The sequence below is a fragment of the Delphinapterus leucas genome, chromosome 5 (assembly GCF_059928025.1).
Source record: "Delphinapterus leucas isolate spDelLeu-1000000601 "Yukka" chromosome 5, BTC_Dleu_Yukka2, whole genome shotgun sequence".
In the NCBI taxonomy this organism is placed as follows: Eukaryota; Metazoa; Chordata; class Mammalia; order Artiodactyla; family Monodontidae; genus Delphinapterus; species Delphinapterus leucas.
In genome coordinates this window covers 131,874,310-131,886,867 of record NC_143133.1, presented here as the reverse complement: position 1 = coordinate 131,886,867, position 12,558 = coordinate 131,874,310, and positions in this window count along the sequence as shown.

The window sequence follows — 12,558 nt, the reverse complement described above, 5'->3', positions numbered from 1 at the left end:
AGACCCCTCTTTCCAGTCTCAGCTCTCACCTGCTTGCCTCTCCTGGGCTGGTTGCCAGTGACCACAGCAAGCTGAGTGTTCATGCAGTTTTGGATTTTGTGGGAAGGCTGACAGAGACAAGGGATTGGACCTTTTTCACCCCTGGCCTAGGCTGCTTTCTCAGACCAGGACCAGGAGTCCCTGGGTAAGAAACAGAAAGAAAGTGATGGATCCTGAGAAAAGTTTGGCCTGCAGAATCCATGGGTCCATTAGGACATGAGTGTGACTCATACTTTTATTGTCAAAAGGAAAAGAAGGAGCCAAAGTGATCGATGGAGTCCTCCCTACCCCTGAGCTAAGGAGACAAGGATGGAAGCAGGTTTCTCCCAGATGCAAAGCTTCTACTTTGTCAGGGCAGGGGAAGGGGACTATGCCATCTTCTGTTGTTTGCATGACTGTGGTCAGTTGGGATTCTCCATCAGCCAGACACAACCCCAATAAGCCAACAAAAACATACAACAGCCTGTGTGAGGGGACGCAGTAGCCACAGAGAACATTATCCAACAAAAAAGATTTTTGATGTTCTGTACAGAATATTCCATGGAATTGGAATTGGGTAAACAAATAATTTTTTACCCAAGCCAGAATACCTTGAAAATGAACGAGGATCTTAATATTTGTGCTGGGGACACAAACATAAACTGGGACTGTCCCAGGCAAACTGGATGTATCAGCCCCCTAAGTGTGAAGAAAAGACAGAATTCAAGAATGATACAAAAGTTTTTAGCTTTAACCACTGGATGGGTATGTTGGACATTTTGAAAGGTGAAGGGCTGGAAGAGAGGTGGGTGGAAGTGGCTTAAAACAAGAATCCTACCAGGGCTAGTCTCACGGACATGTGACCCCTGCCGTCACACAGATACTGTGCACAGAAGGGGATCTCCAAACCAGAGCTGGAGATAAGATGTAAAAAATTAAATAAACTCGCTATCACAGTTGTCTGAAAGTCATCATATAACTAGCAACAGAGTAGTCTGACTGTGAGTCTCAGAAGGCTGAGCAAGAGATTCTCCTTTTGTCTGAATTCAGAATTGGTCTTAGATCTGAGGAAGCAGCTAAGCCTGCAAGTGACCATCAGTCATCCCTATTATTGGGGACAGGCAGGTACCCTGGGGAACAGAAACAGGTATCGATTTGGATGCATGCTCTGCCATCACACACACACACACACACACACACACACACACACACACACACACACATGATGGGGGGGTATGCAAAGAGGAGAGTTTGAAAACACCAAAGATATACTAGATGCTACATGTCACTAAAGATTTTCTACTTAATTTCATTTGGGTAAACGTAGGAATAAGCTTCACGACTGTGATTTGAGGAAATGAAAGTAAATGCTTTTAAAAAATTACCTAAATGTATCATAATATAACTAATTTGTATTTTTAAATTTTTCTTCTTTTTCAGTTTTACTCTTCCTTGTTCCTTTCACTTTTCTTATTCTCTTCCAACTTAGTGTCTTTTCTCTTTGTACTTTGTAAAAAAGTATGTGACATTGAGCTATTTAAAAGTAAATATCATCATTTTTATTTAAAACGAATATGGTAACCATAATTTCAACTTAATGTTTTTATTAGTCATTTTATAGAGGTCTATTTTTGAGTGAAATGTCAGCAACTGAATATGGATAATAAACAGAGAAAATTGGTCATTATTTCCACAATTTATTTATTTATTTTTTTATTTATTTTTTATTTATTTTTTTTTTTTGCGGTACGCGGGCCTCTCACTGTTGGGACCTCTCCCGTTGCGGAGCACAGGCTCCACACGCGCAGGCTCAGTGGCCATGGCTCACAGGCCCAGCCGCCCCGCGGCATGTGGGATCTTCCCGGGCCGGGGCACGAACCCGTGTCCCCTGCATCGGCAGGCGGACTCTCAACCACTGTGCCACCAGGGAAGCCCTATTTCCACAATTTTTAAATAAACCTGGGTTTCTGTAACTGTGATTTCAAGATTAATTTTAAAGGAAAACTATAAATAATCTGTTTAATTTTCTCCCACATCATATAAAATAACAGAAAAAATGTCTTCATTAATCCTGCCCAAACATTCCCTATCTAGTTATTTCTGTCAACAATTCTAAAATTTTATCATAATTAACCCATATTAGCTATGAATTGACTACCACCACAATGCTCGTAAATAGAGCACATCACGTTCATTTCCCTAACTCACTTTTAATGAGTTCTGACCCCCTTTCCTGACAAATTGGTAAGAATTTTGTGCTCGGTCTTTATTGGGATCATGTTCTTTCTCCGAGGGCTTACAGAGTAAAGGTCACTGGGCAGATGGCACAGCCCTTGAGAGTGTGAAACTTTGGTGTTTCCCTACCCCCCTTGAGCACAAGTTGTGTGTCTGTGTGTGTGTGTGTGTGTGTGTGTGTGTGTGTTGAAAGGAGGTGCTCTGACACCTCCTCTTTGTGGTTCTTCAAAGTCAGTGGGTGCAGGGCTCTGGCCCCTGACACCACTGATCCTGCTACGAGGCTCGTATATGAACCGACTCACTCTGGTATCCAAGGCAGTCTGAACAATACAAGAACTCTTTGCAAAATGCTCCTCATGTTAACATTTTCACTTTATTGAAAGATGATTTCCTAAGCATCGAAAATCAACAAGCAACTGAATTTTAAATAACTGCAGCTTTCTAGAATACAATCTCAAAAATCCAGTGGTTCCCCTGGGCTGGGGACTGGTTTCTAAGGTCTGACGCAGCATAACAAGTCTTCTGAGCCACGTGGCTGCTTCTCCTGGGAAGAGGAATCCACCATCTCCCTGGGGTGCTGCACCTTCTAAACGTGGAGTGTTCCCTTTGTGCTCTTCAAAAGACTCGTGATATTACAGCCACCTGGCCGCTTCTATAGCGAAGAGAAAGGAAAAAACAGCAAGGAGAGAACCACTGTCTGAGAAAAACAACTTCTCAGACATGACTCTTGTGTCTATGTATCTTGTGTCTATGTATAAGCGATATTATACAATATTTGTTTTTCTCTTTTTGACTTACTCCATTCTGTATGACAGTTACTAGGTCCATCCACATCTCTGCAAATGGCACTAATTAGTTCCTTTTTATGGCTGAGTAATATTCCATTGTATATATGTACCACATCTTCTTTATCCAATCCTCTGCTGATGGACATTTAGGTTGCTTCCGTGTCCTGGTCTACCTACCTATTTTTAATCTTATATCACAATATTCATCATGATGCATGGACTCTAAAACTCCCTGCTCATCCACCAAAACACCCCACACTCTCTTCAGCTTTGCTCCTGTCAGGAATGACCTCACCTGCTCAAATCACATCCTCCTCCAGCCTTTTACAGAAACTCCCAATCACCCAATGAGACACGGTCTCTTAGTGCTCACAACTCCCAAAACTCTGCTTTCAATATATTTCCTTGAGCCTCATTCCTCTAATTGTTTGTGTATTTGTGAAGTGAATGAGAATTGTAATTATCAGTGTACCTCATCTCTGTCACTGTATTTTAGTTTCATTTAACTTGCACAACAAGATCTCTGTCTTAGCGTCCTCCAAACACTTGGCACAGTTTTTAACACAACAGGTGAGGAATTGTTTTGAAGGGCTTTTGACCAAAAGTGAAAGGAACATCTTCCTTCTTTTGGGAGAAAAAAAAAATGACGAATAAATTTGCTTGGTAAGTAATATAAAAGGTTGAGAATTCTGAGAGAGATTTTAGTAAAAAAGGGTTCTTTTAGTAATACATTTTTAACTTCTACTCAAGTTGACAATAGATGGTAACCAAATATTGCTTCCCTGGTTTCTCACTTAATACTGAGGTGTTATAAAGGTCTATGTAAGGATTCAAGAAGTGTTCCATGGGGCAAGTCAGAAGACTGTGGTTCACCATTAAGCACCATGGGAAAAAATCTGGTCATAGCTATTCTCCTGACGACATTTCTCTCTTCTTTTTATTCAGTATGGTTGACAGGAATGACATAATCAGAACCTTTCCTTTCTCAGTTTTGGGCTTTCAGAACACGCTTCCTCTACTCCATAAAAGAGATATTATAAGGTAGCAAGCATGCAAAAATATCTTAAAACAAATGATGATGCAAAACTATCATATAACAATTGACGATACAAAAATTTAAGAAGTATCCTATGTTTCTTTAGTTAATGCTTTGCTATTTTAACTTAAATAAGCTATATCATAAGTGATATCATATGACATTTGTCTTCCTCTGTCTGTCTTACTTCACTTAATAGGGTAAAGATCTTGGTTTCTAATACTATTCTTCAATCAAAGGAACCAAGTCTCTTTAAAGAAGTGCTGATCTTAGAAATAAGGTAGGAAATAAACAAGATGAGCCCGAAGAATTTTGTAGTGACGGAAAGTAAGAAAGTGATCAAAAAAAGAAAAACCCCACAAGGATGGTAGTATGACAAAGGGACACAGGCACTGACTGAAAGCGTTCCCAATAGCCAGAGCTGGAGAAATTGGAGCAAAAAAATAAATTAAATAGTCCTGGATTATAACCCAAAGTATAAAATAAATGTCCATGAGTAAATAATGATATAAATTACTGACTGAATAAATCAATAAATGGGGAAGAAGGGACAAATCTCCCATGTAAAAGAATGTAATGTTCTCCTGCGGAGGTGATCCCACCCAGAGCACGAATGTGGCTCCATCCTCCATAAAGGTATCAAGTTTGCTTTCTGAACTATGCCCAGTTTAACGATTTCAAAATGATAGCAAGAAGTGACATTGAATAAATCACTGAGACTGATTCTTAACTGTCTATGGACACTTACTCGATAAAGGCTCCCCATCACACTTTGACAGTTTAAAACCTGTGCTCTGTTTTTACTTACAGAAGGACCTGCTGGAACACTATGCATCCTTCCTGGGCTTATTCCAATAAGTACTGTAAATATACAGTATTTTAATAGACCTGTATACATTAGGTATCACACAGAATTGAGTTCAAAATAATATTGGCTATTGTATATCATGCAGTAAATCCAGCTACTTTCTAGCTTCCTTATCTTTTTTACTGTCATTCTTTTACTACGGTTTCTCCAATTTGGAGAAATCACTAAGTAATCTTACCAGACACATTTTAACCATGTCTCTTTGCCTGCTCCCAATTCCTTAATGGCAAATGTTTGCTAATCAATAATACATGATATGATGCAGACACAAGCTCAGGTCCTAAACCTCAAATTCAGGTTTATCTTGGGCAGCTGAGATAGATACCTCTGAATAAGACAGTCTGGGTAAAACCATTTTCTTATGAAAATGTTTCTGTATAAACAGCCTGGCTTAGTTATTTAGGCACTTAAAAAAACACCAAACCTGAGTTGCACCTTTTTAATTAGAAACACCTCTTGTCCAGCTGGCCAGTAACTGACTCTGAAGGGAATGACTGCAACCCAGCTCTCGTCCCTGTGAGAACTGCGAGGTCCTGCCACCACAGAATGTCCTGGCCCTGGGAACAGAGCAGCTGTGGCAGATTACAGAGATGCTGCTCTCCAGGCTGGGAGCATGTGGAGGTGCAGAAGAAACCTCCTCTCCACCAGAGGGAACCTGTGGGCCCAGTTTTTCCCTCAGTCACCACCACGTGGCAACACTGGCAGATTTACCTCCACAGATTTCTAGCTCACTCAGACCCTAAGGGTTGGGGCCAAAAGCATGTTAACCCAGTTTGGGGGATAGCTGAGATTTTGTTTGTCAGATTTCACCACTGAAATTTACTCTTCCTTTCTCCCTCTTCCATACTGAAGAAGAAAGTGTGATGGGGATCCTTTATCGAGTAAGAGTCAATAGAAAGTTAATCAGTCTCAGTGATTTTTTCAATGTCGCTTCTTGCCATCATTTTGAAATCGTTAAACTGGACATAGTTCAGAAAGCAAACTTGATACCTTTATGGAGGATGGAGCCATATTCGTGCTCTGGGTGGGATCACCTCCGCAGAAGAACATTACATTTTCTCTCAAAGACAAAATGCTTGTAGGTTTTGCCTCTTTACTTTGTATTTACTTTTAAAGTTGCACTTGTTCACCTACCAGTGTTTACGAAATCCTATATTTGGGATGTTTCTTCTATAATAAAATGTTATCATTTGTGAATTAAAAAACCCTCAGCTGTGTGATCAAGGTCAAGACCGACAGTGATAAATCATGGTGTCATGCACCCTTTATTATGTAAATCACGATAATGCGTACACTTATGATGTGATGAAATGGCGCTTTACCTCTGTGATCTTTCTCCTAAAAAACCCATAACGCCAACCTAATCATAAGACAAACACCAGACAAATCCCGGTTGGGAGACCTACTACAAAATATCTGAACAGTTCTCATCAAAACTGTCATGATCATCCAAAAAAAAAAAAAAAAAGTCATGTGGTATCCTGGATGGGATCCTGGAGAAAAAGGATGTTAGGTTAAAACTAAGGATATAGGAATAAAGTGGACTTTAGTTAATGTATCAATACTGGTTCATAAATTATAACAAATGAACCATATGTATGTAAGATACTAATTATAGGGGAAACTGGATGAAGGTGTACGGAAACTCTCTGTACTACGTTTACAATTTTTCTGTACAACTAAAATTGTTCTAAAATTAAAACGTTAATTAAAAAAATACCCTGGCCTGTTTCTGCAGAATTATATAAATATTGCTCATTCTATCTTCAATTATTCCTCCATGTTGTTAAGGTGAGTACAATTTCTTTTTTCAACAGCTTTATTGGAGTATAATTGCTTTACAGTGGTGTGTTAGTTTCTATTTTATAAAGAAGTGAATCAGCTATACATATACATATATCCCCATATCTCCATTTTTTACAGTATTATGTCTCTGTATTTTATCATCATCCAAAGCAAAATACAGGAAGGGGAACTGATGCCTCCTGGATCAGTACATCCTACAGGTCCAGTAGATAGTGATACACAGACCAATGATGGGAACTTCCAAGGCTCCCAGACTGTGGACTACTCTCACGAGACGATCCAGTGTCACATCAGCAACATCCTCCGTCACCTTCAAACTCTCCCCTGTACCACAGGACGTTCTGCTGATGGAATCTCTTGCCAGAAGAGTCCTGGTTTACAATCTGTCAGTGAGAAGCAATGGCAGCAGACGTTTTCCTGACTTGTGGCGCCCCCGTCCTTCCAAATATTCTGTAGGTATCCAATTCTTTGTATTAAATTTATTCCCATTTGAAATATGTTGAATGGTGATTGTTTTACTAACCAAACACTGACTAATTCAATTTGTTAGTAATTTGGTCGATGTATATAGCTATCTTGTTTTCAGGGTCATTTAATTTCCAAATATACTGCCTCACGATCTAGTACTAATTTATTATATTTCCATACCAAAAAAGATTATTCAATCTGATATACAGGAGACTGATATACAACTGAGATAGCTCATAATTCACTCACTCTTTCAGTCCAAAGATGGTGATTCTGGCCCACATAAGTATTAACCCAATCTCTATGTGATCATTCTGAGTTGTATCATTTATTTATTTATTTATTTGTATCATTTATTTTAATAAAGACCTCTGATATACAAGAAAATAGTAAAATCTCAAACCAAGTTAGAATTGTTCCATATTTTCCCACAGTCAGAGATGCATCCAACATGGCACTCAGAGTCCCATGGAGTAAAACTAGGTATTTTTACAAAATCATCTTAAATATATTCCAGAATTCTTGAATTAAGCTAGAAAATAAACTCAGCATAGATGGGTGGTAGACACCTCAACAGTGCTAATAGGTGCAGCGTTCCCAAATAAAACAAACATGTTAGAACAAAAATCCAATCAGTCCATGGCTAGGCTCCCCTGGAAAGCCATGTCTTTATGAGAGACCAGGGTGTGTTTAGTTATCCTGCAGACATCTGTATAAGAAAATAAGTTGTATTCATAAATCCCAGTTCCGAAGCATGCAGAATAGGTAAAGTGTGTGTCAGCTTTTGAGCAATAATAACCATCATCTGAAGAAGGAAGAGTGGGGAGAAGGAAGGATTAAAGAAAGAAAAAGTGAAAAGAAATGTACATAAGGGAGAATAGAAATTGAACAGTTGGAGAGAGGAAAAGAATGAAGGAAATACACAAAGATAGATAAGTAGATACATAGATAGATAGATAGGCAATATTTTCTTTATCTCTGTAGTAAATTTTTTTCTTAAGAGCATTCTTGACTCAAGCTAAGACCTCACTTACTCTACCTAAGATAAACATCATTAACTTCATTTCTATAGTACTACATGAATTTCCCAGAAAAGTTTGCCTGCAAAAATTCTAGCATGCAGAATTATTTGGTATGCAAATTATACATTATATATCAATTATAAGTTATGAGATTGGACGACTGAGAATGTACAAGATAAGTTTTGCCACATCCGTGTCTGCTACAAAATAGGCACTCAGATTTTTGAATATGAATAAACACTTCTGATTGCCACATTCATTAAAATACCTAAATTTATTTTATACTTATTATAACTGAGGCGCTTTAGAATCATTAACTTGTGTAAGTCTCAAAGCTGTCATTTAAGGTAGGTTGTACTATTACTCCCTTTATACAAGTATGAAACATGATACTAAGAGGTTAAATAACACAAACACACAATCCACACACACACACACTTTTTTTGGTCAAGGTTTTAGTTTTTTGGTCTAAGAAAAGACTATAGAATCTATCTTTGAAAAGATGCAGACTTAAGACAAGCCAAACTGTCCAGCCTGCAAAAAATGGCTACAAAATTAGATGAAATTCCATTAAATGACATTAGACTACTATTATGCTATTCACACCACTGTTCAGTGAAGAACTTACCACTAGAATTCTAGAGAACCAAAAAGAGTTAAACAGCAAATCAGTTAATTTATAACTATAATAAATAACAACTTAGCCTCCAGATAGGAAAATTTGATTCTACTACTCTTACTTTTTTCTTTCAGTTTGGAATAGAACAATTAAGCTAGATTTCTAAAAGCCATCAAAACCTCCCCCATTCTCTCTTCTGTATTTTTGTAAAAATGGAGTTCTGACTGTTCTTTGGGAGAATTAGAACTTATTGCACAAGTTTCACATATTTCTGAAGCTTGGAATGTGCAGACATAGTTCACATTTACTTCGAAGTATTTTAGCTTTTACCTCTCCCATTTTTTTTCCAGGTCCTCTTTTCCAGAATATAAATTACTTACAGCAGCAGACCTGAAGCACCAAGTCTTCTGTTTCATCCTAATTGCTGTGATAATTTGCCCTATTTATTTAGATAAGATGAATCACACATTAGAAATGTGATGTTTGCGTGTGTGTATAAATTTAGCATGAATCGATGTCCTAGATTTGCTAAGGAAGAGACAATATCCTGAAATTGTCATCCCATCTTATCACAGACTTAACGTTACTTTGACACGTCAAAAATACTGCAGTATCCTAGTCAAGCTTGCCTGAAACACTCCGCTATTACCATTTAGTTTCTCTCAAGCTAAGTTACTAGGTAAATAGCATGAGTTCCAGTGATCTACCCATGATGTTTTTTCTGGGTTCATCAGAAACTCCCTAGAGCAGAATTTCTGCTAATAGAGAGGTAATCCTGATGGATTTCGAAATCTCTTGAATAAAAAAATCAGGGATTCAATCAGAGATTGTCAATACTGTGAAGCCACACAAGGAAGGATGGACATTTAAACTAGGCAATGGAGTTTGAGGAAAGCTGAATAGGAATAAATCCTCTTTTATTTCATCAAAACTCTTATTGGTCTTTGCAGTTGTCGTTCTACTAACAAAAGGAAAAAAGTACAATGCCTTTTTGATTTTTACTGTTTTAAAATGTCGTTAAAAGGAAGCCAAAGATTTTTCCTATATGTTTCCTTTGAAGGGAAAGAAAAGTTAACATTAATTCTATCTATACCAGACAGATATCTTTGCAAACAATTGTAGTGCAAGAGGTTTCTGCACCTCGCCATTCACTTTACAACAGAATGTACCTTCTTTTTTTTAAATTAACCTTCCTTTAATTTTTAAATATTGTTCATAATTTTTAAAAATTATATTTTAGTTTTATTTCATCAAAACTCCTTCCTTTTAGTCCTTCATTCCTCCCTCAGAGATGTGTCGTTTTCACCACTCCTGTTTTTTCCTTCATTCCTCCATCTGAGATGCGTCATTTCCACCACTCCTACTGTAGGCAGTGAGGTTAGTGTTAACATCTTAGCTTCTCAGAAAAAGCAAAAATTCTTTCTTATTGTTTTGTTAAAATATAAAGGACTAAACTTTAGACGACTGCCGAATAATAAACATACACTAGTAATATTAAGTCCTTTAGGTATCCTCTGGAGACCCAGAACTAATTTGGAAATCTTTTTCATCTCTGATGTAAAACTTGGCTACTTCAGTTTCCCAGAGAGTTTGGTGACTAAAAATGGCTGGGGAGAGAAATAAGGCCTGATGCTATGGTCTGCTCTGGAAACGTACTCTGAAACTTTCCCAGGGCTACTTCTAACAGGCTGGGGTTGGACATGAGCAATGTTTTCTGAGTTCGAAATAGGAACTGACACACGGTATGAATTATTTAGGCCTTAAGTTAGCAATTTTAGTTGCAGCTGTTGCAAACAACGTCTCCTTTTTTAAAGTCAATTAGCAAACGTAAAAATCAAAGTGTGGTCGGTGTTGATGGAACGCACTAGCACATCTGATTAACCCCTAGTTTTTAGAGAGGTCTAACCTTGTTTCCATTCCACGGGACCGTCTCATCAGTGGGTAACTTTAATGTCAGGGATAAGCAAGGAAAAAAGCACCACAAGCAAGAATGGTGAGGACATGTTAAATTTTTTAAAGTTTGAAGGGATCGCAGGAGGGAAACTGACTTAGACATTCTCCATCCTTAGTTTGTAGTCTGGCCAATTTTAACCAGAAAGGACTAAACACCATCAGCCGAGCCCTGCTGGAATACATGTGGTCAAGCATGGGATTCTCACACCATTCCCCAAGGAGTTTGGTCTTTGCAGTTGTTCTATTAACAAAAGGAAAAAAGTACAATGCCTTTTTGCTTTTTGCTATTTTAAAATGTCCTTAAAAGGAAGCCAAAGATTTCTCTCATGTGTTTCCTTTGAAGGGAAAGGGAAATTAACAATTAATATTGATTCTATCTATACCAGACAGATATCTTTGCAAACAATTATGGTGAAAGAGGTTTATGCACCTAACCATTCACTTAGAAAGTACCTTCTTTGTTTTTTCTTTAAGTAACGTTCTTTTAATTTTCAAAACTTATTCATAATTTTTAAAAATGATATTTTCCCCAATAAAAGTAACTTTGCAGATTTTCTATATCAGAAACCATTTTTGATAACAATTTACAGCTGGTACAACTAAAGTAAAACGAGGTCAAATGCCTTGTCCCAAAAGAATACTGAATTAGTTAGTGTCAGAAATAGAAACCAAGTCTCATGATTCTCTATCCAGTATTCCGGCTCACTCTGAAAGTCTGAATTATTAAAAATAGTTTTAGGGAAGAAGTACTCTTATGGGGCCTATACAGTTGAAATAAGACAATTGCCCCTGTGTTTAGCTACAGTGGAACAAGAATTTGATTACGCATTCCTTCTATAGAAAGGCGTTATAAAGCTATTTAAACACTAGCTTCAGGAGGACACATAAAGTTTGTTTTCTTTAATCACAATAACGATCCCAGTCAAAGCAGCTGCATAATATCTGCAGCGACAATGTGTTAAAATTCACAAACTGCATTACCTATAATACGAGGTCACTGACATTTTATAGGTGAGGAAAATGAGGCTAAGAGAAGAAGATTAAATACATTCCCTAAGTCAAGCTCCTGGAAAATGACATATTTGTGACTTGGACCTATTGGGAGTTTAAGTCTCATTGTGTGCTCTGACTGAGTAGAATACTCATTTACTTGTTTTATAATGAAGATCACAAGAGCAATAATAAGACTAACTTATAAATGATATAAAAATCGTTAAGGCAATTTACATGTAGAGATAATGTTTGCAATTTGTCAACGTTTGTTCAATCTACAACAGGATGGCAAAAAATTTTCATTCATGCAATGTCAGACTTTAAAAAGTTATAGAAGCAATCATATTTCCAAAGAAAAATAAATTATGAGTGGAGTAGCAGTCCACAGGGACATTTAGGGACATTTATTTCAACCGACACTTATTGAGCACTACCATATGCCAGGTAGCAGCCTCACATGGCCCTCAGGAGACCTGAGACCCTTACCAGGACTTGGGTCTGTTTTACCTCCTCTGACATGGGGATACACCTAGGTATGGTAACATTAACACAAATTACCACTAGGGAAGCTGGTCCAAATGAGGCATCAAGTCAGAAAGGGACAAATAATTATTAAGTCAAAATTCTAAGGTAAGAGTCTTGGCAGGCTGGCCAGGCTTCGGCAAATTTAAGCAATGTCATAACAGCCTTTTTACCCAATGAGATAGAAGCATGAAGAAGATTAGTTAATCCAAAGTTACTTAAAATAGGTA